Source organism: Rattus norvegicus, chromosome 7 (assembly GCF_036323735.1).
Source record: "Rattus norvegicus strain BN/NHsdMcwi chromosome 7, GRCr8, whole genome shotgun sequence".
Lineage (NCBI taxonomy): Eukaryota > Metazoa > Chordata > Mammalia > Rodentia > Muridae > Rattus > Rattus norvegicus.
Window position 1 is genome coordinate 55,562,820 of NC_086025.1, and position 26,038 is coordinate 55,588,857.

The following is a 26,038-nucleotide window of genomic DNA, read 5'->3' on the forward strand; positions in this document are numbered from 1 at the left end:
GGAAAGGCTTTTCTGACTCAGGATCTCTCCATCTCTTAATGTTTCATCCAGCATCCCTGAGCCCCTGCTGTGTCCTCAGAGACAATGTATTACATCACAATGTCCTTAGAGACAATTATTACATCACAATGTCCTTAGAGACAATGTATTGCATTACAATGTCCTTTAAGAGAACACCTGAGACCTTGGATTCTGATTCTTCTGTTGACTCAGAGGAAAACTTGTTGTGTACTAGAGGTGTCCTTCCCTCAGACTGAACTAGCTTCTACTGTTATTTTAGACTCCTGGAAACAAAAGGCAGGAGTTTCATTCTTAAGTTTTCCCAGAGTGAGAAGAACATATCTCAAGATGGAAAACAGACGAGAAATTATATTAGTGCAATAAATTACCTTGCTTCAGAGTTCACTTATTTAAATATCAGTGTAGTTTAATAATGTATTTGAGCTTTTTATACCAATATGTCTAGGCCAGTGACTGAGACTCTTTCCAAAGTCACACATATCTGTCACTTCTCTCTGATGGCTAAAAATTCTTGAAAATCATCCATTCCTTATGATGACAGGCGAGTTAGCAACTAGATCTTTTTCTGATTTTGTTCTGATGACGCTGATGTTATCACTACTGTGTGTGTTTATTTCTGCGTATTTTATATAATCTGTGTCAATTATTTACTTTATTTCTGTTATATGATTCTATTGTAACTATTAATTCAGGTTCTAGTCTCGGGATACTTCTATATTCTTTTTATTATTTTTTTAAGGCTTGCTTATCTTTATGTGTGTGAGTATTTGGCCAGCACGAATGTATGTGCACAATGTTTGTGCCTGGTGCCTGTGGAGGTCAGGTTCCCTTCAACTGGAGTTATAGATGTTTGCAAGCTGCCATGTGGTTCTGAACCTGGGTCCTTTACTAGGAGCCACGAATGCTCTCCACTTCTGAGCCATCATTTCTGCTCCTCCTTTATCTACTGAGAAATTACTGAGTTTCCCAAAAAGCCTTTGCTTATTTGGGCTATATCTACTCACGCTAGAAACGTTTATGAAGCAATTATTAACTTGTCTTAAAGCAGCAGCAAATTCATTAGCTGTAACAAACAACACACTTTTGATTAAAAAAAATTAAGACAAGAAGAAATGTGTGCCTTGTTCTATTTTATATTTCTGCCTACAAATTTTGCTGAGTGGCTGAGGTGGTAGCCAGATTCTTTTTGTTTTCTTTATCCTTCCCTCCCTCTCTTCTCCCAGCCCCTCCTCCCACCTCCCCCTTCCTCAGATCCAGTCTTCCTCTGTTTCCCTTCTGTAAGGGACAGGCCTCCCAGGGGTATCAAGCACACATGACAAATCAAGTTACAAGCTACCTCCCCTCATATTAAGGCTGCACAAGGCAATCCAGTAGGAGGAAAAGGGTCCCAACAGCTGACAAAAGAGTCAGAGACAGCTCCCCTCCACCCCCTCCCATTGTTAGGAGCCCCATAAGAACCCCAAGCTACACAACCATAACATATATATGGCTGCCAGATTCTTATAGACAGATTTTCATTTGGTCTGGCGTGATATGTTGGGTTTGCTGAAGTATGTGGGAGGTGGGAGATCTGGCATTATAGGACTGATTTAGAAAGGGCATACTAGGGGCTGGGGATTTAGCTCAGTGGTAGAGCGCTTACCTAGGAAGCACAAGGCCCTGGGTTCGGTCCCCAGCTCCGAAAAAAAGAACCAAAAAAAAAAAAAAGAAAGGGCATACTATATTAATGACCCTCTTAGGTAATTCCATTCACTATCTACACCTCAGCAAGAAATAAACTCACAAGAATGAGTCCCCATTTTTTTGTTGACAAACTCCCTTTTTTAAATTTTCAAGCAAATGCCTGATCAATTGGAACAAGATTTCTTTAAAGCAAAAGTAACATTTCATGCTTGCAACATAAATCGCAACACAATTATTTCCCCTGGTAACAACCGGAATACTTCTTCATGTAGGAGAAGTGCCTTAGACATATTTCCAAGCTTGTCACATAGTATATGGTATAGAGCCATACTTGCATGTTGAGATTTAGTGAGACTGTGTTGCTGTAAAATTATATAAAGGCTTTCTTTTACCCCACACTAGATCCAGCACCATAGTGACCCCAAGATATCTGGTAGGTATCTTCAGCTCAGTCAGCAAAGCCTCTCACCTGCTCTGCTCCATCCCATTTCACACTGCTGATGGCTTCTCTCTGTGCCTGGCAGCAATCTCTCTACCCATCCAGTTTCCAAGGCATGCTGCCACCATGCCAGAAATATACATCCCAATTCCATGGTGGCCTAGTGTCTCCGGCTGCCACATACTCTCTTAAACTTAAATCGCCACATGAAGGAACACACAACACAATAACCTCTGACCCCATTGATAATATATAATTACCCACCTAAACATACAAAGCCCTGTACACATCCATCCCTTAAGAACATTCATAACAACCTGTAAAAGAGCAGAGAGGAATCTTAACATCAGTCTCCATGCTCTCTCTACTGCTTCTCCCGCCCATCCTTCCTTCTTGTCCAATGACAGGCCTTGTTCTATCTTGTCCCTGCCTTCACCTGTATGACGTCCTACAAAACTGGTAATTTTAATGCTTCATCGGGGAACATGCTTCAGTAAATCTGTATGTAGGAAATGCTCATGTTGGTGAACACAGTCACTTTAAGCTCCCTTCCCTTGTTTGTCTCAGCAGGGTGTTGCTATGTAACCCAGGAAGACCTCAAATTCACCATCTTCCTGCCTCACCTTCCTGATTTGCTGTGTGGACATTTATAGCCATGGTGAGACATAATCCCAGGTAAGGAAGTGGTATGACCTGGTATGAATTTCCACTTGATTTCTCTCTCTCTCTCTCTCTCTCTCTCTCTCTCTCTCTCTCTCTCTCTCTCTCTCTCTCTGTGATTGGTTGGAGGGAACAATGGTGACTAGGGTCGGAAGGTGCCATTGAGAGGCTATTGTGATGGGTTGTCTAGGTGACAAGATGATAGAATGGAGGGGAGAAACATTTGAGGTAGAAACATGGTTCAGAGGTAGAGACAAAATTAAGGCATTGAAGGTGAGACCCGTTTCCCTGTGTTACTGAATGGATGCGGAAGCAGTTGATACGATGTCTGCAACCAGAGAGGAACAGGTCTGAGGGAGGGAGAACAGGCAGTCATCAGAGGCTCTTTGATCTTGGAAATCAAAATTGTTGTTTTGTACATTGTGTCTTGGACAACTGTGCTTAGCTGTAGGGAACCAAAACTTAACAGACGACACCTTAAACAAGTCAGCTATTTAATTAATCGAGTCACCTGCACACAGTAGCACTCCAGAGATAGAATTAGCTAGGAATAGAATTAGCTAAGATGGCAGTCTGTGAATGGCGCCGAGACCCCAGGCACATGACCTCTTCTCCTTGGCCCTTCTTCCTCTGCCCCTCACCCTCTTCAAAGTGATCTGGATGCAGCAGCCCTAGGCATCAGTGGCCTCAGCACCCAAGGTTAAAGATGTGATAGGTTAAAAAGGGAGGGGGAAGTGAAGTGGAAATTTCTGGATTCTTTGGATCCTCAGTTGTGTCGGGTGATGGTTTTCTGGAAACTATCTTATGAAATGGTGTTTTGTTGAAGCAGACGTGTGGGAAGAGGTTTTGTTGAGAACATACATGTGGAGTTTTTCTGGAAGCTGCCTGGCAAGAGGGCGTGTGATGTTTTGCTGGAGCGGAGGCTTGAGAGGACCTGCGATGTTTGAAAAGTGTATAAGTATAACCCAGTGGACAGTGGATTGTTCTTGCCCCTCATTGCTGGTCTCCATTGGTCTTTGCTGACGCTGGTCTTTGCTGATGACTCTCTAGCTCTGGTTCACTTTGCCTTTTTCATTGAAACACACCAAAGACCCTCTCGTGATATTCTAGCAGCTTCTTGTCTCTCAGTTTCTTCTGGATCAAACTGCTATTACAGATCTGTGAACAGTATCTTTAAATGGATTGTGCTACTGCTGCTGATTAGAGTGAACTGAATTGCTAATATCCTGACAATGAAGAGTGGAATCACCCCAGAGAACTATTTCTAAACAGGTCCACATCCCCCTTTGGCCTATTAACCTTTCCTTTCTACTACCTCTGGTGAGTGGTTTGTTGGAAGGGAGGTTAAAGCGTTTAAGAACCCGTATTAACGTAAGTTTTGAAAAATCTAAACCTACAGGAAAATATTCCAGAAACTCCCAGCAGAATTGTAAAAATCTCACTGACCAGAACTACGTGTGAGTAACTGTAGATCAAGGAGCTTGAGGTCTGGTTGGATACAGTGGCCCACGGGACACAATAAGGGCACTTTCAAGAGTAGGAGGTGAGTGGACAGTGTGGATCCAGGCAATGGGCAATATCGTCAAGGCCAAGTTAAACTTCCTGGTGAACATTCCCGTGGAAAGTCATGTGAGGTTGGGAAAACAAACACCGAGAGAGAGCTTGTTTTAGAGGGAGAGCAGAAGTGACGGTAAGAGCTTGGATATGTAACCGTTACTTTTCTCATGTCTGATGACACACGCACAGGCACGCACGCACGCACGCACACATGTAGCAAGAGAAGTGTAAGGAAGTGTGATAGCTAGTCTTCGCTGTCAACTCAACAGGATTTAGAATCACTATAGAATCTATCTCTGGGCATAGCCTGCAAGGAACTTCCTAGAGTAGGTTTATTGCGGTGAGGAGACCCAGACTAAACATAGGAAGCAGGCAGCGCAGTTCTGTGGGCTGGGCCCGGGCTGAATTAAAGGGAGCGTGCGAGCGAGCGTGCGACCTAAAAAGCAAGCGGAGCACCTGTCGACTTAGATTTTTCAAAACCTACTTTAATAAGGGTTCTCAAACACTTCGACTCTCCTTCTAGTCCACCACCCAAAGGCAGGGAGAAAAGACGGTAAACAGGACAAGGGGACCTGCTTAGTAGTTCCTCGGGGGTGATTCTAATCTCCATTTATCAGGTTACCAGCAGTTCAGTTCAGTAGTGCCAGGATAGGGAGCCAGCAGAACCAGCCTCGATGCCAGGAGTTCTCTGCCGTACCCAGCTCTCCCTCGGTGAGGATCACTGAAGACAGGAGACCAACTAAGCGTTGCAAGGTTAGGTATACGGGCACCCTGTTGAGTCCTATTTATACTCTCTCCAAATATCACATGTCCTCCCACAGGTCTTGACTCAGCAAAACACCATGTGAGTCTATATCACATGACACGACCGGAAGCTTCTACTTCAAGCACCAGTGTTCATCTCTCTGCTTCCCGATTGTGGATGCCATGTGACCCGCTCCTCGTGCTCTGGCCACTGTCCCTTCCCTGTCATGATAAACTGTACCTTCAAATTCTGGGCCAAAATAAGCCCTTCTTTTCTTAAGTTGCTTTTACAGTGACTAGAACCACTTCACTGAACCCAATCTAGAAACTCCCTTATGATGTACCAAGATGTTTGTCTCCTTGGCCATTTCTAGATTCTGCCACGTGGACAATTTATAGTAATCACCACGGGAAGTTATTAGGGTGTGGCCATGTTAAAATCCAAGAGGGAATATGACATATATTAGGAAGGGAATATTGTTTGGAACTTGTCAATTTTGGGCTTATTACTGTGACTTGTTTTAATTTTATTACCTCAGTAAAAATTTTAACATATACCTTCCTTAGATCAGAAACTGTTTTGGATTCTCAAAGCTCTCAAAGATGTCTGTCTTTCTTTCTCTTTCTTTCTTTCTTTCTTTCTTTCTTTCTTTCTTTCTTTCTTTCTTTCTTTCTTTCTTTCCCAAGAAGTTTACAGATGTGAAGAAAGCACTGTAGTTTTACACAGGGGTGGTTTTGGTGGTTTTTTTTTTTTTAATAATATGTACTAAAGTTAACTCATTGTTCTAGTTGTTGTGATAAACATCCTGAGAAAAAGCAGCTTGAGGGAGGGGAGATTTAGTTTAGCTTGTTGCTCCAGATTACCGTCCATCGTTGAAGGAAGTCAAGGTAAGGACCCGAGGGAGGAACTTGAAGGCAGGCAAGCCTGCTTGCCATTTTGCACAGCACTGCCTTCAACCAAGGAGTTAATTTCATAGCTAAGAAGTATAGCAGTAATGGAGAATGTCATTTGATTGCAGACAGGCTTATACTCAAACCAGCCTTGGTTTATAGTTCAGAAACCCAGCCAAGGGATTGTGCCACCCACAGTGGGCTGGGCCCTCATTTATCCATTAACAATCAAGACACTCCTCCACAGACATGCTCACCAGTCCATCTGAGATAGGTAATTTCAGTGTAGCCTCTCCTCTCGATGGGTCTTGGACTGAGTGAGGTTGAGAGTTAAAGCTAACAGGGACTCATCTACATAGACTCCTTATAATGCGTCTGAGTAACTGATAGTTTTACAGCAGATTCACTTTTTAAGGTGAGAATATAAATAATTTATGGTAAGCAGTGTACTGCCTATGTATGAATGTATGCTCATTTCAATTTGGAATTTTTTTAAAAAAAAGTCCAAGTTTTAAAATAGAATCAAATAACAATCTTAATAGTAAGGTGACCATTAAAATCAATGTAATGTGGTATAGAATGTTAAATTGATTTTGATATTTTACTTGTCATGTGACTCTGGTTAGACTAGGATTGAAGAGTCCTTTCTTAATTTCTACTTCTTATTTCTCTTGGGAGTCCCAAGGATGCTCAGTGTTATCATGGTCCAAATTAAGTCCTTCATCTTTCCCACCTCCAGGTCCTTCCCCTGAATCAGGTTTTCCTGGATTCTTCCGACCCCACCCCACCCTCCCCACCCCCCTGCAATGAGTCACTCTCTCATCCTTTTGACCTATGCAAGAACTCAAAGGGCCGGTCTAGAGAATAGTCTCTTTCACTTTGCCTTTTATTAGTGACACTTGGTGACCTCTCTGCTGGACTGTCAGCTCCTCACCTCTGCTCCTAGCCGGGCTCTTTGAGAAGCCGTCTCTGTGGCTGAATCGAGAGAGTCTCCTAAGCTGAACTGTCCAGTCTGTTGTTTGGCCAACTCTCTTCCGGAATCCCACTCCCACTGATGTTCTACAATCCCAATCTACTTTAAATCTCTCAGGCTGAGTGGACATACACAAGACTCTATATGCAGAAATTCACAGAGCCCACAGTACGTAAATGTGTACATGCAGACCATTAAGACAGGATGATGTTTAAGATAGTCCTAAACCCCGAGTCACAACGAAGCTATTATTCTCAGGCCTACCGAGGAACACTTCACCACACACCTTTATAAAGGGCTTTATAGAACCCGGAGTATGAAATTTGATCTACAGAAAGAAACTAGTTGCATCACCATGACCATGGGCCCTCCTATGACCCAGTCCCCACCTTCCTTAGAAGCCTCGGATGACCTCTCCCCATTGTGAACTTCATGTCTCATAACAAAAAAACCACATCCCGTTCCTGTGTACAGTGTGCCCCTCCCCATGATTCTGGTAGAGCAGTTTCCTCTTTATCCACCCCCCCCCCCCATATGTGTGTGTATGTGTTTGGTTACCTATGCTTGTTACTCAACTCTGGGCTTAAGGAATTCCATGTTGAGCTAAATATGTGTCTTCTGAGGTCCAGCTACCATAGCATAAACACGAACACAACTTGTATCCGTCTCTTTTCACGCTACCTGTGGGGAAAAGTCCAAGTGACTGGGAGGTGGAGTTGGTAGTAGCAGTAGCAATGGGGTAGCGATGGTGGTGATACTCAGCTGCTGTAGAGGAAGCAGGTAAGGCTGAGGGGGCTGAGGAACCACCCGTTGGATGCTTCTGCAGTAGGGGATGAGCTGGGGTGTGAACTCAGACAGCTAGCTCCTAAGGCTGCACCTGAATATCTGACAGCAGCGTGAGAGCTGGCAATGGGCCCTTGGCAAGTGCTCAATGATGTAAATGACGTGTGTGCTCCCTCTACTTCACCCACCTAGCGTTATGGAAGTCGAGTACGATGTAGCAAAGAGAATCATTTTGTGGTTCCGTTTCACTTCCGGCAAAACCAGTAGCAGAAAAATGGGGGAGCTGAGGGATGACCAGCTAATTTACCAAATTACCAGAAGCATGCTTGCTGTCTCAGACTTGTGCTCCTGGTGTGGACAGCCCTTGGTGTTAGCCTCTGCAGAAGAAAAATAACCTGGTGTTTGATGACAACTCTCTATCTGGTCACCTGTCTTGCCATGTGAAACCCGGTGGGAGTCTCTTGTTGGAAGTGAACATGAAACTTTTTCTACCTCAAAGATGCTTTCATGTACAAAAAGATGTATGAGTTTCCAAGTGGTGTTAGCAGTTTGATAAAATGCTACATGTGAGCGGACTGCTGCTTCTGCTCAGACGAAGCTGTTTTTCAGAGCTACAGGTAAATCTATGATAGTCTCTGTACGTTAAAATATTGCTAGGTGACTTGGGAATAATTGAAGTGTCTTCAAATGGGTCTGTGAACTGGTATTTTTAATTTAAAAAGTTCAAATATATTATTTTTGTAATGGTCTGTGAAGATCAAAAGTCATCCCAGACTGATTATACCTTTGAATTATAAATGTGGGGTCATGATCTCCATAAGCTTTTCTTTGCTTCTTCATTAAAATGCTCAGATGAAAGGAAACATTGAAAGCAGAATATTGGCTTATAAATAATAATACTAATAAAAAGGTGGTAACTTCCACTGTATATGCTTTATGATTTTGTTATAGAGTCTATTTTGCGATAGAACAAATAATCTATTGTTTAGAATAAAGACCTATATAACTTTCTGTCCTGTGCTAAGCCAGCACTGGGAGTACTTGCAAGGGCCTTGACGTTTGCTTGGTTGTTTACCACGAGCTGCTTCGTTGGTAATCAATTGTTTAATCGCCCGTGTTACAAGTCTTTCATGTTAAAGAAACATACTTACTAGTTCCTATTTTTCTCCTGTCTCGTCGTTAACGAGTTATTTCTTCCCTAACAGATAGGCAAGACCTAGCTTGAGCTTGCCCTGGCCTCTCACTGGGGTCTTTTTTCACTCTGATTTCTGTGCTCTCACTGCACACCTGGCCACTCAGGTCGGCAAACTCAGCCATCTCCTCTTTCATTGTCGGACTCATCTCCCAGCACTTGCCTGAATCAGTCTTTAGAAAATGCCCACTCGAGCGTGGTTCTTTCTTTGTTCTTGGGTCTACTGTGTGTTCTCACACTGGGGGGGGGGTGGGAGGAAAATAAAATAAAATGATTTTTTTTCTTTAAAAAAGCCCGCTATGATTAAAAACATTAAAGCTGAACTTGGGATGCTCACAGTAAACGGATTACACAAAATCCACCAACCCACAGGATCTTCTGTTTCCATTTACCAGTGAACTATCAATGTAAGCCCCAAAGACAGAGCTCTCCAAGCTCAGGTAGGAAATCTGGGCGAGGTTTACAGGGTAATGTTTCCTTTTCCCATCTCCAGAATACTTTTACTGAAACCAAGGTGACCTATTTCCTCCTAAGTCAATGGTCTGGCTTCACGCCCTCCCTGTCTTGTGGGAAGGCACATATGTGTGGCAAGCCAGTTCTGCTTTTTGTTTAAACTGGGCGAAGAGGTCATCCAGTTTCGAATCCAGCTCTTGTCATGGTCAGAAAACATTTTCCTTATTAGCTGGGGCACAGTCTCATCTGCGGGCCATATTGGGTCATTTGGTTGACCTGGGCCAAGGAAGATAAGCAACTTTTGGAGGTTCCACTTAACCTTTGAGTGTGTGGGTCTGATGTACCTGGGTGTGGAGCATGTGGAACTTTGGGGAGGCGGAAGTAGGTGCCTTAGCTGTTTGCTGACTTTCGTGATACCAAATGGGGAAGCTAAGCGTTCTGGCTCCGGTCTCTCCTGAAGCAAAGAGTAACTTCGCAATAGCATTCTGGCCAACCAGCAGATGCCAAGTTCTGCTGCATGGGTCTTAGGGGGCCCCTTTATTTCCTGATGGAAAGGACTGGAAGCTGTTGGCACTTTTCTCTCAACCTGTTTAGTCTGACCTAGCTATGACACGTGCGGTTACTCTACTCTTTCTGCAACTTTGAGACTATAAATTGGTAAGGCAAACTGTGTGTGATAGCTTATGCCTGAATCCCAGCACTTAAAAGACTGAGGCAGGAGGACCCCAAGTTCCAGGTCCAGCTGGGCTACATAACAAGACACTTTTCTTAAAATAAAACAAAGCAACCCCCTCCTCCAAGCCAGAAAACAGGTAATTATGGAAGACTGCCCTCCCCGTATCGTGGAGTCCCGCGTGGTGCCACAGGACCTCTTCCACCTTTGTGTCTTACACAGGAAGCAAATCTACCCTGTAACTTCATTATATTGCTACAAACTATTTGGTCCTCTCCCATGAAAAGTCACAGCTTAAGCCCCCCTCTCTGGAACCCAGCTTCCCTGATTTTCTTCTAGCAAACAGAACCCAGGAGGAGAGATGATGACTGAATCCCAGCCCTCCTGTGCCTTACAAAGTGATACAGTTTCTACCTCTTGCTTTGACATGTGTCCTGGTCCTATAGCTGACATGCTAGAATTATCCTACATAAGAAGCTGAAAGTCGGAGAAACCATGTGGGGTCCACAGAGGGCTAGCGGTGACAGAGGAACCCCAGTTACCTATCTCAGGCTTCCCAGTGAGAAATGCCAAACTGGAGTGTGCCAGCCTGCACAAGGTGCCCATCCCCAGTCTTCAAGGTACTCTCATGGATGCAAAGGGGAACAGACAAGATGGCTTCCTCTAAGCCAGTGGTTCTCAACGTGTGGGTCACGACCCCTTTGGGCTGACATATTAGGTATGTCCATGACCCAGGGTAGCAAAATTAGTTATGAAGTAGCAACCAAAATAACTTCATGGTGGTGGTGGTGGGGTTAACCACAACATGAGGAACTAAAGGGTTCCAGCATTAGGAAGGTTGAGAGCCAGTGGTTAAGCCCTTCCCAAATTGCAGATTCATGAACCAAAGTGCACATTATTACAAGCTGTAAGTTCCGGACATGGTTTGTAACACAATAACAAACCCAAACTTCTTACCTTTACGCCTCAACTCATTGGACATTTTTGTGACTTGTAGTTTAAAATATACCTACCTGGACCATTTAACAGAGATGAAAAAAAAAATAGCTTCAGTGGTTCGTTTGAGTCCTGTGTGCCGATTGTCTATCTTGACACCCCACCCCACCCCCAACCTCTGGTTGTGTTCATCAACTTTGCCAGAGGGCTGTATTACAATTTGCCCCTTATGGTGATACTGACTTAATTACATACATGTTTTATTTATAATCGGTCTGGGCTGTCAACTTTGTGGCGATCCTTCATTTCAGCAATCTGGAGGCAGAGGCGGGCAGATCTCTGACTTCAAAGCCAACTTGGCCTACACAGTGAGTCTAGGCTGGCCAGGGCAGCATGGCAAAGTCAGGGTACCATGGATGCCATACTCTTTCTTGCCCCTCTGGTATTGTGATACTAACAAGCAGCAGTCATCACTTATTGCCAAAGCCTGAGAGTCTGCTTCCTCGGATTCACCTCAGGGTTCCAATATGTCTTCCTCACAAAGCCCTCCTAGTGTCTGACAGCTTTGTTCTTTCTCTGACGTTTGCAGCTTTTTAAAGAGATGAATATTTAGTGTCATGTTCCACAGGCCAGATTCTTTGAAGCAAAATACCATGAGTTAGTTCTCCCTCTTTAAAGACCTAATGGTCACTCATTACTGATGGGATCCCTCGGAAGCCTTCACAGATGATTTTAATAATAAATGCATTGATAAGCCTACCATTCATATACTAAGTACTAAAATCCATTATTTTCTTATTACCTAGTGACAGAGATTCCCAAGACAGCTGTGCAATACAGTGTGGGCAGCTGTCCCGTAGCACTGAAGTTTTAAGCATGAACAGAACTGTTACTCCCAAGGGCTGGTTTCATGGAGGCTAACTGCATGGTAGAAATGTCTATTCACTCAATGTCCACGCCCTTAAATGCACACTGGGATGGAGCAGAGCAAGTGTCTGATGTACCGAGGAGGCACGGGTGTGTGGAGGCTAGGTTGGGGGCAGAGAGGGTTCTTGTAGAGACGCCACACAAATGATATCATATGCAGAAGCCGCTGCTGGGATTGGAAAAATGGCTGGGCAGGGAGCTTCAGCCTCTCTTGGATCTGACTGTTTGATTTAGTGTCTTTCAGGGTCACACTTGTATCCCTGGGTGGGCTGGAAAATCTGTTCGAGTGCACTAATACTTAATAGAAGCCCTGAGTGGTAATTTAAAGAGCCTGGCATGCCTTTTTTTTTTTTTTTTTTTTTTTTGTTATAAGCAGGAAGATGCCCGAGTGCAAAAGCTGAGCTAATATCTCACTGTGACGCCAAACCAGGGCAGATGTTCCTTGCTGGGTCTCAAATGCGGTTGCTTCCAGCACGATTTCCTTCAGTGAACAGGAAACACTAAGAGAGGAGAGAGACAATTGCCTTTCACAGCAGCCCCCGCAGCCAGCAAGAACAAGCATTCATTTCTTCTAGAATATTCTACCAAATGAGGAACTGAATTAGGGATGCAGCAAACAGTGCTTTGTATTGGTGCTACCTGATGTTTTAATTTTTGTAACCTGTGGAAAATATGCTGTTCCTGCATCTTGCTTTCAGAGATTCCTTGGGACTGGTATCATCCTTTTACATGACTCCAAGCCCCCTTTAATTCTGGTGCATGCATGTGTTTCTTTCTCTCTCTCTGTCTCTGTCGCTGTGTTTCTGTTTCTCTGTCTGTCTCTCTGTCTGTCTCTGTCTCTGTCTCTGTGTCTCTCTGTCTCTCTGTCTCTCTGTCTCTCTGTCTCTCTCTCTCTCTCTCTCTCTCTCTCTCTCTCTCTCTCTCTCTGTGTGTGTGTGTGTGTGAATATAAGACTGTAGTGGTGGTGGAAGTCCAGAAACAACAGATCCCTGTGTCTTGTGCTACTTGCCTAGGGTGACACCATTCTTGAGCCTCCGTATCTTGCCACCTGTCCCTTGAGACCTTCTCATAATTAGAGAAAGGATGTCACAAGCTTTGGATCTTTGGATTTCATTTGGATTAGAGCCCTTAGTCTTACTCTAAGCCTTCCTGATGTTCTCTCCCTATCTCTGTCTCTGTCTATCTCTCTCAGCTAATGCTCATACAAAAGTTAAGAGAAAAACCCAGGCTCGGGATTTCTTTTTAGGGAATGAAAATGCCCTTTCACACTCACAGTTTGGAAACCTCAGGAAAAGGTCAGTCTGTTCTAACTACATGGACATCCAACCCCTCATCTCACAGTTACCTCAAAATGAATGCAACTATGCTTCCCATGTGAAAGCCAAGGCCCAAAGCACTACCTGACCTTTCATCCTTAACTTGGGCCAGCCACACAGCAGCTAGGGACTGTCTGCAAGACACCAGACGCTGCTATACTGCTATCCTGATTTTTCTCTCCTTCAGTTTGTTTTCCCCCTTCCTTGCTGTCCCACATGCTGGCCCTCACTCTTACACAGATTACCTCTACCTCTGGAGCTTCTGGTAAATCCAGACTTCTGCTGAATACCAGGGGATGCGCTTTCTCCCTTTATCCTTGCAAATACCAGCTGCCCCTGTTCACTTTCAAAGCGCCACTGTAAACCACACAGCCCTGGATGGCAAAGGACTGAGTAAAGATGGGAATGGCAAACTTTCTGTAAGGTAGCACACAGAGCCTTAACTGTGCGTAACTAAATGTGGGGCTCAAAAGTAGCTCGGCAACAGTAAGGTTTTCTGAATGAGCAACAATTAAAAATTAATTCAATGTTAAGTGCATAATGAACCCAAGTTACTTTTGGTAGTGCTCACCCAAGTAGAGGAACAACTTCCGGGCAACCTTTGGGGTAACTTAACCTCTGAACGCACAACAGGCACGCATTTGCGCAGTAGTGCATGACATCACACAAGATACCGCAAGGTCTGCCCGAAACAGCACTATTCAGTCCAGACTATTTCCTGCCATTGTAGCATTTTTATTGCACATAAAGTTTTCTTTCTTATAGAAACATAGTGCGTTAACTATGGGAAACAAAGACCTCAGTGTTTTTCTACTTTCATTCCTTACTGCGTAAGTTAGCGTATATCTAGATTGCTTGTATTGCAATGTTTGATTTTAAAAATTGTGTGTGAGTGGCTGTTCTGAGTTTTATTTAAGATGTGTTGAATAAACGTTGAAAGAAATAAAGCTAAAGAAACCCTGATGTAGCAGACACTAAACCTCTTTGTGGCTTGGGATTAAGAGAGATTTTCAACAATTTTGAAATGCCCCCAAATGTACCCATGTCACTCTTCACTACATATTTATGTGAGAGCATTCTCAGTACTGATAAAATACAAACATTGATCAACCCAGAGACTCTGCATTCTGCAACATCAAGTATTCAGCCAATACATAATTATCCATGTAAAAATAAATATTCCATCTCATTAGTATGCACATTTTTTACTTTAATAGGTGACAAAATTATATGTATACCAAGGAATTATTCTAGATAGCTTAGGCCATCAACATGGCCTAGAAGGTAAAGGTATATGCCCTGTAACCATGGCAACCTGAGTCCAAGCCCCAGAAGTCCCTATGTTAGATAGAGACAGCCCACTTCACAAAGTTATTCTCTGACCACCAGACACACTCTCTGGCTTGTGGGTCCACTCACACATATACTGTACTTCCAGACATGTGCGCGCGCGTGTACACACACACACACAGACACACACACACAGACACACACACACAGACACACACACACACACACACTGAAGCATTAAAAAACTTTATGGTTATTATCAATTAATGTTTGATATATGATGTGCAAAGGTTTCTCAAAAAAAAAAAAGGTCTGAATAGAAAAGTTGTAGAAACCTCAGTGTAGCAGACACTAAACCCCTTTGTGGCTGGACACCTTGTTGTTGACTTGGTTCTGACCTTGTAGTGCAAACGCAACCACCGATAATTGCTGAGCTCATCAATGAATGTGCTCGAATAATGCTCCACTAACATGGGAGTGTGAATTCCACGTAAATGCTCCACTAACACGGGAGTGTGAATTCCACGTAATTTTTGCATGTCACCAAAGAGTATTGTTTTATCGGAAAATGTCTAGCTATTTAAAATTCAAAAAGCCATTACTATCTCTGAGACCATTCAAAAGTATGGGGTGGATTGGATTTGGCTTGTGGGTCGAGGTTTGTGGACTCTTGGTTGAAACTGGTGCTTTCTAATTTTACTGGGTATGTACAACGCCGACAGTCCTGTTAAGATGTCATCAGCCTGGTGTGGTGGCACGAATCTGTCATCCTCCCACTGGGGAAGCTGAAGCAAGATTGTGAGTTCCGGCCAGCCTGGGCTACATAGTAAGATCCTGCATGCAACCCCTGAAAAGAGCAACCAAATCAATAAAGATGCAGGCTAACTCGGGGTATGGAATAGAAAGCAGAGAGCTTGCATCCTCCCCACCCTCGCTCACTCCCAGAGACATTTCACTCCGTTTAGCAGACTAGCTCCCGGCAGTCTGAGTGGGAAAGTGCTGCCGTAAAGAAGCCCTGAAAGGTAGGTTAATGACACAAGAAGATGCTCGGAAAGCCAGGCACGGGGGAAAAGCAAGCTTGCAAGCTAAGTAAACTCTCTTCCCAGCAATGGGAGTCTGGGCCTGTTCCTTAACCCTTTTCAGTTTCTGTCTATTCAGCTGTAAGACAAGATAAGGATCTCTGCCTCAGGTATGTGGTATTGGAACTTAACTCAGTTACGGGAGCCTGAGCAGGCGCTCAGCCTTCGCTCCCACTTGGAAATTAAAAGGTGAGACATGAACCCTTGTATGACAGATTAAGGTGAACTTTAATGTTGAGTGTGTCAGGGAATTTCCCTCCTCCGTTCTTAGATCCCATTTGCCAGGGTCGTGGCCAGTCATTCATTCAGGAAATATTTGCTGAGTTCTCTGCTTCTGTCAGGTAACCTGCTCTGCTAAATCGAGTGAAATGTAAGCTGGAGTGAGTTAGGGTCGGGGAGGATGGAGGCAAAAGCCTCAACTCAGCATAGAGCAGGAGGGCTTGCTGGAGAGCGGGGGGCCTTCACACTGCTGTGAGCTTCACACCGATGGGGGGGGGAGAGGGGGAGATGGAGGGGGAGAGGAGGAAGGGGAGACGGCGAGGGGGAGGGGGAGGGGGGAGGGAGAGAGAATGAATGTATCTGCTTGGCTCATCTGTTGCCTCCTTAAGTGCCTGTTACCACAGGGAAAATCTAAGAACTGATGGGATGCTCAGACCATTGAGGTAAACCCTGATGAGTATCTATTTACCTTCCAGTGTGGGCAGCAGCACCCCAGGCGTTGGTTAAAAGCTGCCTTCTACAGTCCTGTGGAACTCTGTCAGAAGGCGGAACAGTGCTAAGGAGGTTTGTATTCTGGGACAGAAGCTCCGGAAGAGGTTTGCAATGGGATTGGGCTAGTGCTGAGAAGGTCACATGAGAACGGCTTCTCCATGGCCTTGCTAATGACTGTGTGTGGGAAACACGTTAGCTGACAGGCAATCCCGCTAGGCTCCTTCTAGCTTACTTATCGCCTGCCGCCATTACCTGCCAGATGCAGGTGTCTATAAAAGGACTGCTCGCCACTCCAGTTCTCTCTGTGTGTCCCCACATGTTCCTGGCTGGTCTCTGTCCCCACTCTGTCCTTCCTTGTCCGAGTTCTCTACCCTCGTGACTCTACTCCCATCCCATCACAACAACTATGACAGACAACCTGTCTGTCTCTACCTTTGCTCTGGTCCTCATTCTCCTCCCTTCTCCCAAATAAACCTCCTTTATACCAGATCGATTGCATGGTGATTTCTCAGGGACACCTTGGCACGGGCCTGCCAGGTACTCCCTCGCCGCCTTCTATTTCAAAGCAGAAGGCATACCTCATCTGTGCCCTCCTCCTGGCATACTGAGCCCACTCTCTGGTCTGTATATTTCTTCTTTCTCAATTGTGTTGTGGGGGGGGGGCGGATTTTCCCATGTCTCCGCTTTTGTTGTTGTTGTTATTATTTTATGTGGCTTTTGCCTGCCTATATGTCTGTCTGTGTACCATGTGCCTGTCTAATACCATGGAGGTCAGAAGAAGGGAGTGGATTCATTGAAGCCGGAGTTACAGATGGTTATGAGCTGCCATGTGGTTGCCAGAAACAAGGCCTGAGTCCTCGGTAAGATCAGTAAGTGCTCTTAACCATTGATTCACCTCCCCAGCCCCGTGCTTCATCTTCTCGAAGCGACCCTTCATTTCACCTCCTCACTTGGGGCACTGTCCTCGTCCCCTGTCCCACGACTACACAGAGCCGCACTGAGGTACTCCCCACAGATTGATGCTGGGAGGCTTGGAGCAGAAGAGAGGCTGCAGAGAAAGCAAGATGGCCGCTGCCCGTTCCTAGCCTAGCCGGGAGCCTAGGTTGGGGCTCTGTGGAGCGGTCTGCAGGCAGAAGCACAGTGAGACTGGGGCTTATTTGTCCGCGTTTGTTTGTTTTTGTTTTTGTTCCCCTTACAAGAAACTCAGAGACAAAGATCTCAAAGCAAGCTGTTTCAGGTCCCAGGTGAGGAAGTGCTCCTCAGAGTGAACCTGGGCACCAGTAATCACTTCCAGAACCTCCTGCTACAGCTTCCAGAATATTCCATCTGAATCAGCCCAGTTCAGATCTGCCCACGGGGAGAGGGTCATTTTTCTTCATACAAAGAGTTTGCCTTCTCAATTGTTGCAGATCTTTCCTTCTTCACCCCAGGAAGAGAAGTGGAGTTCTCACAGGGTTGAATAAGATGACTCTACCAGTTCTGCAGAGAGGATCGATAGCGGCTGAGGCTGGGGGGGTTAGGGGAGGAGAAGGGCGAGCACTTAAGCAGCTTGCGTGGGAACACACAAGTGCCGGTGGATGCTGCGGAACATGGATCGTTGTGGTCTCCTCGAGTGGTTTGGGGGTTCTGGTAAAAGCTGAGCTACATTTGGAAAAGTGCGTCTATTCACAAGAAATTGATCTGAAGAGCCCTATTCTGATCACACAGACGTGGTATTCACAGGACCCTGAGATCAAGTCGGACGTTTAGTTCACAAGCGATACAGCAAACCTGCGAGCGTTTCTCCATTGTTTTCTGAACACCCAATCTCAGTAAATAGCGGAACAGCACACAGTTCTCCTTCATCAAACAGGGAAACATGGGTAGCTAGCTGGACTTGAATTTGCTTTTGTTTTGTTGTGGTTTTGTGTGTGTGCGTGTGTGTGTGTGTGTGTGTGTGTGTGTGTGTGTGTGTGTGTGTGTGCATATGTATATTGTGAATGCATACCCACATCTACACGTCAAGGAGGCAGGGGTTGATGTCTGGCATCTTCCTCGGTTGCTTTCCCCCTTGAGTCTTTGGTGGGTGGAAAACACATCCCAGTGTGAGGCCGTGGGTGGCCTTGGGGCCTTGGGAGTCAGCATGTGGGTGCCTCTTTTCTTTCAGACACAGGCTTAGCAGACACTCCCGAGAAAGAGTCTGAGTGACTTTCAGGCAAAATACTGAAAACTTCCTCTTCCTTAATGCGTGCTCCCTTTTTGTCCTGTTATGAAAGGAACACCGACTGGTTAGAATTGGGAGAGTAGGGATATGCAAAGGTGAAAATCACCCATTTCCCATAACCAGATTCACCCCCATATCCTGGATTATCAGACAACTTTCCAACTTGCCACCCTACGCTCCAGATGCAGAGCCGGGAGAGAGCTTCCGAAAGCACACCTCTCTTCCAAGCTTCAAAGACTTCCTGTTGCTTCAAGTGTCCATACAGGGTTGGCTCTGCTTGTCTCTTCAGTTTCCTGTCCCTCTGAGTCTCGTCCCATCTCTCCTTTGCCAGAGGAATGTCCTTTGATTCTTTACACAGGCTGCACCTTCTCATGTTCCTTTGATTCAGAGCCGGCTCTGTCTTGGTCTGGTCTTTCAGTTTCACGGTGCATGACCTCCCCCTCCCCGACTCCCGGTTACCCACCTCTTCATTTCCTCTTTCCCGCTTCAGCATACAGAGCCGGTTCTTTCATCAAAAAAGTGTCACTCGCTGTCCCCTTTCCCAAGGGATCCAAGGTTGGAGGTCCTCCCGGGTGCCTCACATCCACTGGTTTCTCCCATTGTGAGATTCGTTATCCAGTAACTTTAGTGGTTCTTGGAGAAGATCCCGCTCCACCTTCTGCACTCAGCCCCTGGATCGAGTCACACCGGTTACAAGATGTTTGTCGGCCACGATAGAGTGAACTGTTATTTACATTTTATAAGCAATTGCTCTTAGCTTTGGCTTCAGTTATGTTGTAGTTTCAGTATTTCAATGATTATTGATCATCTATATGTTATGGACCATGTCATATAAAGTTTGAACCTTACCTTTATCCCCCTTAACAATACATGGAGTACTTTACATGCTACTAGTCTTTGTAGGTCTCATCGTCTTTAGTGACTGAGCACTAATTCATCATGTGAATTGACTTCACTTAATTTAACTTCTATCTAGAGGGTTTTTTTTTTTAATGGTTTTATTTGCTGCAGTTAACTGAGTTTACAGTCTCTATCTCTGAGTGTCTTCGGGCATTCATATTTTGAATTACTGTCTTACAATTCCTCAAGTAAAACCTTAAGGCATTTGAAGTTCCCAGAACATGCCGCTCAGTTGCCTTCCCAAAGTGAGATTCCTATGCCGCCGCCTGGTCCTTTCGCTCCCTCTCAACCGAAGTCACTCAGCCACTGGCTCCCCTCTCAGAGCATTCCCTGGGCAGCATTCCCAGCACCTGGACACATCTCTACCCCATCCCACTCCCTTCTGAGGGTGGTGTCTCAGCTGTTGAGGTCCTTACCCTGCTGCAAGCGGTAACAACTGGAATGGGATGATGTTGAATCACTGGGTGGCTGTTTTCCCCTTGGAGTGGTCAAGGCAGCTCTAAGGTTGCAGTGTTCATTCTATCTCAACTGCTTTAAGTGGACCAGGGCACCTCCTCCCATGATTCCCAGTCTTAGGTCAACATACCCATTCACACGTAGAGTGTGCCACTCCCCTCTCCCAAGGCTGACACCCTGCTCTTCTGTCACCATCTTCTTCTGTCACCATCTTCTTCTGACACCATCTTCTTCTGTCACCATCATCTTCTGATACCGTCCTCTTCTGACACCACCTTCTTCTGACACCCCTCTCTTCTGACATCCCCCTCTTCTGATACCTCTCTCTCCTGTCACCATCTTCTTCTGACATCCCTCTCTTTTGCTACCTCTCTCTTCTGACACCGTCCTCTTCTGTCACCATCTTTGTCTGTCACCATCTTCTTCTGACACCCCTCTCTTCTGACACCTCTCTCTTGTCACCATCTTCTTCTGACACCTCTCTCCTGTCACCATCTTCTTCTGACACCTCTCTCCTGTCACCATCTTCTTCTGACACCATCTTCTTCTGCCACCATCTGTTGACACCATCCTCCTCTGTCACCATCTTCTTCTGACACCATCTTCTTCTGTCACCATCTTCTTCTGACATCCCTCTCTTTTGGCACCCCTCTCTTCTGACACACCCCTCTCCTGTCACCATCTTCTTCTGACACCCCCCTCTTCTGCCACCATCTTTGTCTGACACCCCTCTCTCCTGTCACCATCTTCTTCTGACACCATCTTCTCGATCACATGACTGTCTCCTGGCTCCATGATTCCTTTGCTCTTCTCTTTAGCTCCTTGGTCTTTACACGCCTGTCTCCTGCAGGTCTCTTCTTCCTTCCTTCCCTCCCTCCCTCCTTTTCCTTCTTCCTCCCATGACTCCCCACTCCCACTTCTTTCCTTGCTTCCCCCTCTTCCATGGAACTATTTATTCAACAAAGTTATCCAGCACTAGTTCAGGGTGCACCAAAATGTGACAGTTCCTGCTTCTGTGGCCTTAACATTCAAGCAGAGGAGACAGACTAGAATGAAATGCAAATTCAGATGAATTCATGTGTCATGGTGGATCGATCTCAGGGAAGTTCTTTGCATAGAGTGACTGCCCCTTGCCCATTTGCCCCTTTTATGCCCGACAGACAGGCATACTATTTCCTGGTGTCTTTGGTTATTTCTTACCCTGGAAGGTAAGCTCCATCAGGGCAAGGCCTTTCTCCTCCTGTTGTGCCCTGCTGTGCCTGGCCCACAAGTTCAACAAGCAGTATTTCTCAGGAAGCCTTTGTTGTCGGAATGTATGAACAGAGGCTCTTGTGGGGTGTGAAGGGTCAGAGATCCAGGCAGAGGAAAGTGTGTGCGGCATTCCACAAGTATGCAGATGGTCAGAAAAAGGTCCCAGTGGTGGAATTGAGAGGAACAAGGACGGTAACATCATGGGAGGTTACAGGCCATGGGGGAGTTTGGATTTCAAGATGGACCATGGGAAACGTTGTCCTTCTTGCAAACTTTTGTTCTTGCTTGAAACTTTGTCTCGATTAGGCAGGAGAATGTGTGGCTCCCTGTAGGGGCAGAGTATGAAAGATGTATCTGTATAGAGAGAGATAAGTGGGCCGAGGAATCTGTACTCTGAGTTCTTGATCTGTCTGCCCTGTGATCTATGATCCCTTCTGTGGGCTCAGGGACCAAGCTCCTCCCAAGCCTGTTGTCTTAGGACCTTATCAGGTAGCCTTCCTCTTAGTTGCCCATCAGAACTTGGCAGTTAGACCCTGCTGAAGAAGACACCATATAACATGGCAGTCGCCAGTCATGGAGAAACCAGCTTTGTCCTGATCGGCTTCCTTCTTGTTAGCCAGCTTTTCATAGAACTGGAAGATGCTGTGAAGGCTGCCAAGGAGGAAGGTCACAGTGCTGTCCAGTTGTGCAGTGTCACCCAGATTTGCACTCTATTAAGTGCAGTGATGATCAGCATGGCAAGACAGACCTTCAAACACAATGGTGGCATGAATGCTACGGGGGTAACCAACTGCTTTCTGATTGGATCTAAGGCCCATTCCCTAGGAGAAAACAAAAGCCTGGTATTAAGAATCCATGAGAGCTCACAGGCCCCCCTGGCATTACTGTCATTCTGCTAAATGGACATAATATCAAACTATCCTGTGAATTCATTTCTCTCTCTCTCTCCTTGGAGCTCTGCTTTTGGCTGCCAATGTGGATTTGATGTAGCCTGGATTCTTTTTCTCCGATCCTTCAGGGGTTCTGGGGAGAGAGGCTCAGTTATAGGGATTTAGCCCCTGAGGAGCAGCAGAAAGCCCTCACAAGGGATATTCATGGGTCATTTGGCTGATGAAAGGTATGTGGTTAGGTCCTCGAGACTCAGAGGTCAGATCTAGGGAGCTGCCTTCCTTCTGGCTTCTGACCCTGGCAGGTTCAACGCATTGGTCAGCAGCCTTGCCAGTGACCACAGCTTCCTGTCATCCCGCAGCTGCCTCTTCTGGGTTCTGACTAAGTCATTTCAGACCGCTTCTTTCTTGTTCCCCTGCCTGGACCTTCCCCTTGGCCTGGGCTTCCCCACTAGTCAGAATACTAACATTTGTGAATTCCCCCTTGGGTTCAGAAACTTATTATCTGATCTGGAGGAACCCATTTCCTTCCTTCTGATCCTGGTCCCAGAGCAAACTGGGAAGTTGACAGAATCTGTAGAAACAGAAGGTATGGAAGTAACATAGGAGGGCTGGCTACCTTTATGTCAACCTGACACAAACTAGAATCATTTGCGCAATGTAACCTGAACTGAGATGTCCCCTACCATAATGGCCTGTAGACAAGTTGGAAGGTCCAACTCATTGTGAACAGTGAAACATGAGGAGAGCAAGCCAGGGCCTCTGTATTAGCTCCTGACTCTTGGTTCCTGCCCTGACTTCTCTGGATGATAGAATGTGATGTAGAATTGTAAGCTAAAATACAACCTTTCTTCCACAAGTTATGTAGGCATATATATTTCTCTATTTACTTTTATAAGCATTCAATCCCCTCTCTAGCCCACCACCCAACAGAATAGTGGGAAAGAACGGTTGTTAGGATACATGGGGGAAGTGGACCTGTTTAGAAATAGTTCTTTGGGGTGATTCAAATCTTCATTATTAGAATCCCAATCCAGTCCACTAGCAAACACCACACACGTATCAGCAAGGGTAGTTCCACTCAGGAAACCTCAAAGCTCACCAATCAGAGTCCAAAGAAGTTCTTTGGCGCTTTTCTCTGTGACGTCACCACAAGCAAAGCTCAGCAACACAATGTAAGGTGAACTGATACATGCGTGTCGTCAGTGAAGACTAGTGAGGCAGAGCAAGGCGAACCGATACTCGAGCTCCCACTGGCTGTGCAGTGACATTTATATGGTCTAAGCATCACGTGTCCTTTTATGTATTTGCCATAGCAAAACATCATCCCACCATGTATGCTTCAGCAAAACATTCTTTCACGAGTCTGGTTTATCAAAACATTCATTTGCCTGTCTGCCCCAGCAAAATACATTATAACCGAGTCGCCAAAGAAACCAGAAATTTCAACTTTAAGTTGATTTTGGTCATGGTGTTTTATCACAGAAATAGAAACCCCGATTAAGACTACAGAGTAAACCTAAGAGTGAAAAAGGAACGTAGCAATTCAGGGAGACAACATTGATCCTCTCTTCCTGAGCCAGTGATTCTGATCTTACATAGCTTCCACCATTGTGTTAAAGCAACGGTAGACTTAAGACGTGGTTAAGAGAGCCCTGGATTGTTACTGAGTTACAAGGCAATTAGGCTGGCCCCATGAGTGGATTTGCTTATTGATTGAGATTGGTCCTAGGTGCCTTGGTAGCTCACCAAGATGCTAAGCCTTCATTTTCTGGAGGAGCGGAGAGGTGCAGCCTCTTGGGGAAGGCTGACACCCAGTGAGCTCACTCCAGTTACCTTATTCAGGCATCATACAAGGTTAATTGGGGTTGGAAAAGTTCCAGTTACCAAAGTTACCGTGCCCTTTGCTGCTCATGATGCCGGGCAACCCACACGAATCTCAGTCCCTGTCAACCATGGCCATAATCAAAGGTAAGAACTCCAGGTTTGCCAGGAGAACCTTGGGAGCAAGATTAGAGCAGCTGCAAGCTTCCACATAGCACTGAGTGCAGGCCTTCCAGAGAGACAACATTTCTTCAAGGTCCAAACACTCATAACACTTTTCCAGCCTCTAATTGTTGACCCAAACATAGTAAAGGCGTTGCTGGAACATTTCACTCAAAGTCAGACACAAAGGCTTCACTATACATTTCATTACACTTGCTAACACACCAGTTCTTTGAATCAGTTGAACGAGAGTTTGCTCCTCTCTACCCACTTTGCTTCTCTAGTTGGCACCAATGGCCCTCACTAGTAGTGTTGTGGACTCTACAATGACTCTTATCCTGAAGAGGAAAATGGGCAGAGCCCATACATGTAGTTAAGAAGGGTAAGGGTCAGTGCCGTGTTCCCATCCTCGTGTTTAGCTTACCATTCCAGAATAACAGGCACGATTCCTTAATTACTCCCACTGAACACATGGAGGGTCTTAGAGTCTCACCAGCCAACAGGGAGGCCTGGCTGTGCATTCTTAAAGCAGAATAGAGCAGAGCTCTGAGCCCAGGGCTTGGCGGTCTTAAGACTGGGGTAGTGATGTCAGCGGCAAGAGGATGCACGTTTCGGAAAGGACCATCTCCCTGTTTAAAGTGTAAAGTGACATTGATTCTTCTGGGAATGTGGGAGTGCCACCACTTAATTCCACCATTCAACTTCCAGGGACTGGCTTTCCCATTACTTTTGGTGGCATCTGCGCTGGCTAATTTTATGTCAACTTGACACAAGCTAATGTCGTCTGAGAGTAGGGAACATCAATTGAGGAAATGCCTCTCTAAGATCCAGCTGTTAAGGCATTTTCTTAATTAGTGATCAGTGAGGGAGGGCCCAGCCCACTGCGGGTGGTGCCATCCCTGGGCTGGTGTCCGGGGTTCTTTAAGAGAGCAAGCTGAGCAAGTCAGGGGAAGCAAGCCAGTAAGCAGCATCCCTCCATGGCCTCTGCATCAGCTCCTGCCTCCAGGTTCCTGCCCTGTGTGAGTTTCTGTCCTGACTTCCTTCAGGAATGAACAGTGAAATGAAAGTGCGACCCTTTCCAAGTTGCTTTTGGTCCTGGCGTTTCATCGCAGCAATAGGAAACCCGACTATGACAGCATCAGAACCACCGAGTGACCCGTGGAGGGGCAGCTTACTTCAGGCAGGGGGCGTGGCATTGGCGCCCTCACATAAGGCAGGGGGCGTGGCAGTGGCGCCCTCTTTTTGGCAGTTATGTGGATACTTCCTGTTTGCTGGAACTGAACACGTGCGCAACTGCAGCTGAAAACAGAAGAGTGGGAGAAGATGCTAAAGCCAGTCGGGCGATCTGTTCTTTCACGGTCTTGAAAGTTCCTGATAAAAGCTATTTCAGCGTGAGAGGATGATGGTTTGCGGTTGTTATAGTAACCAGCAAACAAGTTTGGCCACCGGAAGCCCTACCCCTAAAGACCATAATAGCTTTTGTTGTGAAACTTGGGGACTTTACTTCATTTCCCTATTATCTATTTTCAAAGTTGTCAACAGTAACAAATTCCTTTGTACCTGTGGCCTTTTCTGACCAGGTTCTGGGACAACCCTGGGCCCTACCACTTCCACCTGCCCTGCAGTTTGTGGTTCTAACCTCCCTCTGCAGGAATCACAAGGCGTGTGTGGCAATGAGGTGACCGGTGACCCGCACTCCACTGTGTGACTTTAATATTTGCTTCATTAATACAGGGATAAAAAGTCCCATTGTTTGTTTAAAGGGGAGTGCAATCATTCACCTTTGCATGGAATAGTTATTGTAGAGGATGAATGTGTTTCCTTTAAAGTGTTAATTCTAACTGAATGGTGTTGGTTTTGTCTCTGTCAGAAGGATCTGAGGTTTCGTTCCAGCTCGGTGGTTAGGGATGAGGCAGAAATGGCTTTAAAGTTCTGTGTATTTGCTTTTCCTTGGTTTGGGACATTACCTCATTGTTCCCTGCAATGGCTTTTGGAGGTTTAGATGTCCAAAATTAGCTTTTTAGATG

General features: G+C 45.6%; 2 long non-coding RNA genes across 12 annotated transcripts; one reads left to right on the forward strand and one right to left on the reverse strand.

Moving 5' to 3' along the window:
* Nucleotides 1–2,749: 2,749 nt before the first annotated feature.
* On the forward strand, nucleotides 2,750–18,157 carry LOC108351463 (uncharacterized). Of its 11 annotated transcripts, none has more exons than XR_005486983.2 (6): nucleotides 2,750–15,958; nucleotides 16,313–16,400; nucleotides 16,817–16,948; nucleotides 17,104–17,197; nucleotides 17,319–17,468; nucleotides 17,738–18,157. It is a non-coding gene; the product is annotated as an uncharacterized LOC108351463 (long non-coding RNA). The 11 variants fall into 11 exon arrangements; XR_010053317.1 differs by having other exon boundaries at nucleotides 2,750–15,364; XR_010053315.1 differs by having other exon boundaries at nucleotides 2,750–15,364; nucleotides 16,817–17,197.
* A 1,988-nt stretch (nucleotides 18,158–20,145) lies between these two features.
* LOC134479695 (uncharacterized) lies at nucleotides 20,146–25,767 on the reverse strand. The gene is made up of 2 exons (XR_010053322.1): nucleotides 25,187–25,767; nucleotides 20,146–21,959 (listed from the first exon to the last, which is right to left on the reverse strand). It is a non-coding gene; the product is annotated as an uncharacterized LOC134479695 (long non-coding RNA).
* Between the last annotated feature and the right edge of the window lie 271 nt (nucleotides 25,768–26,038).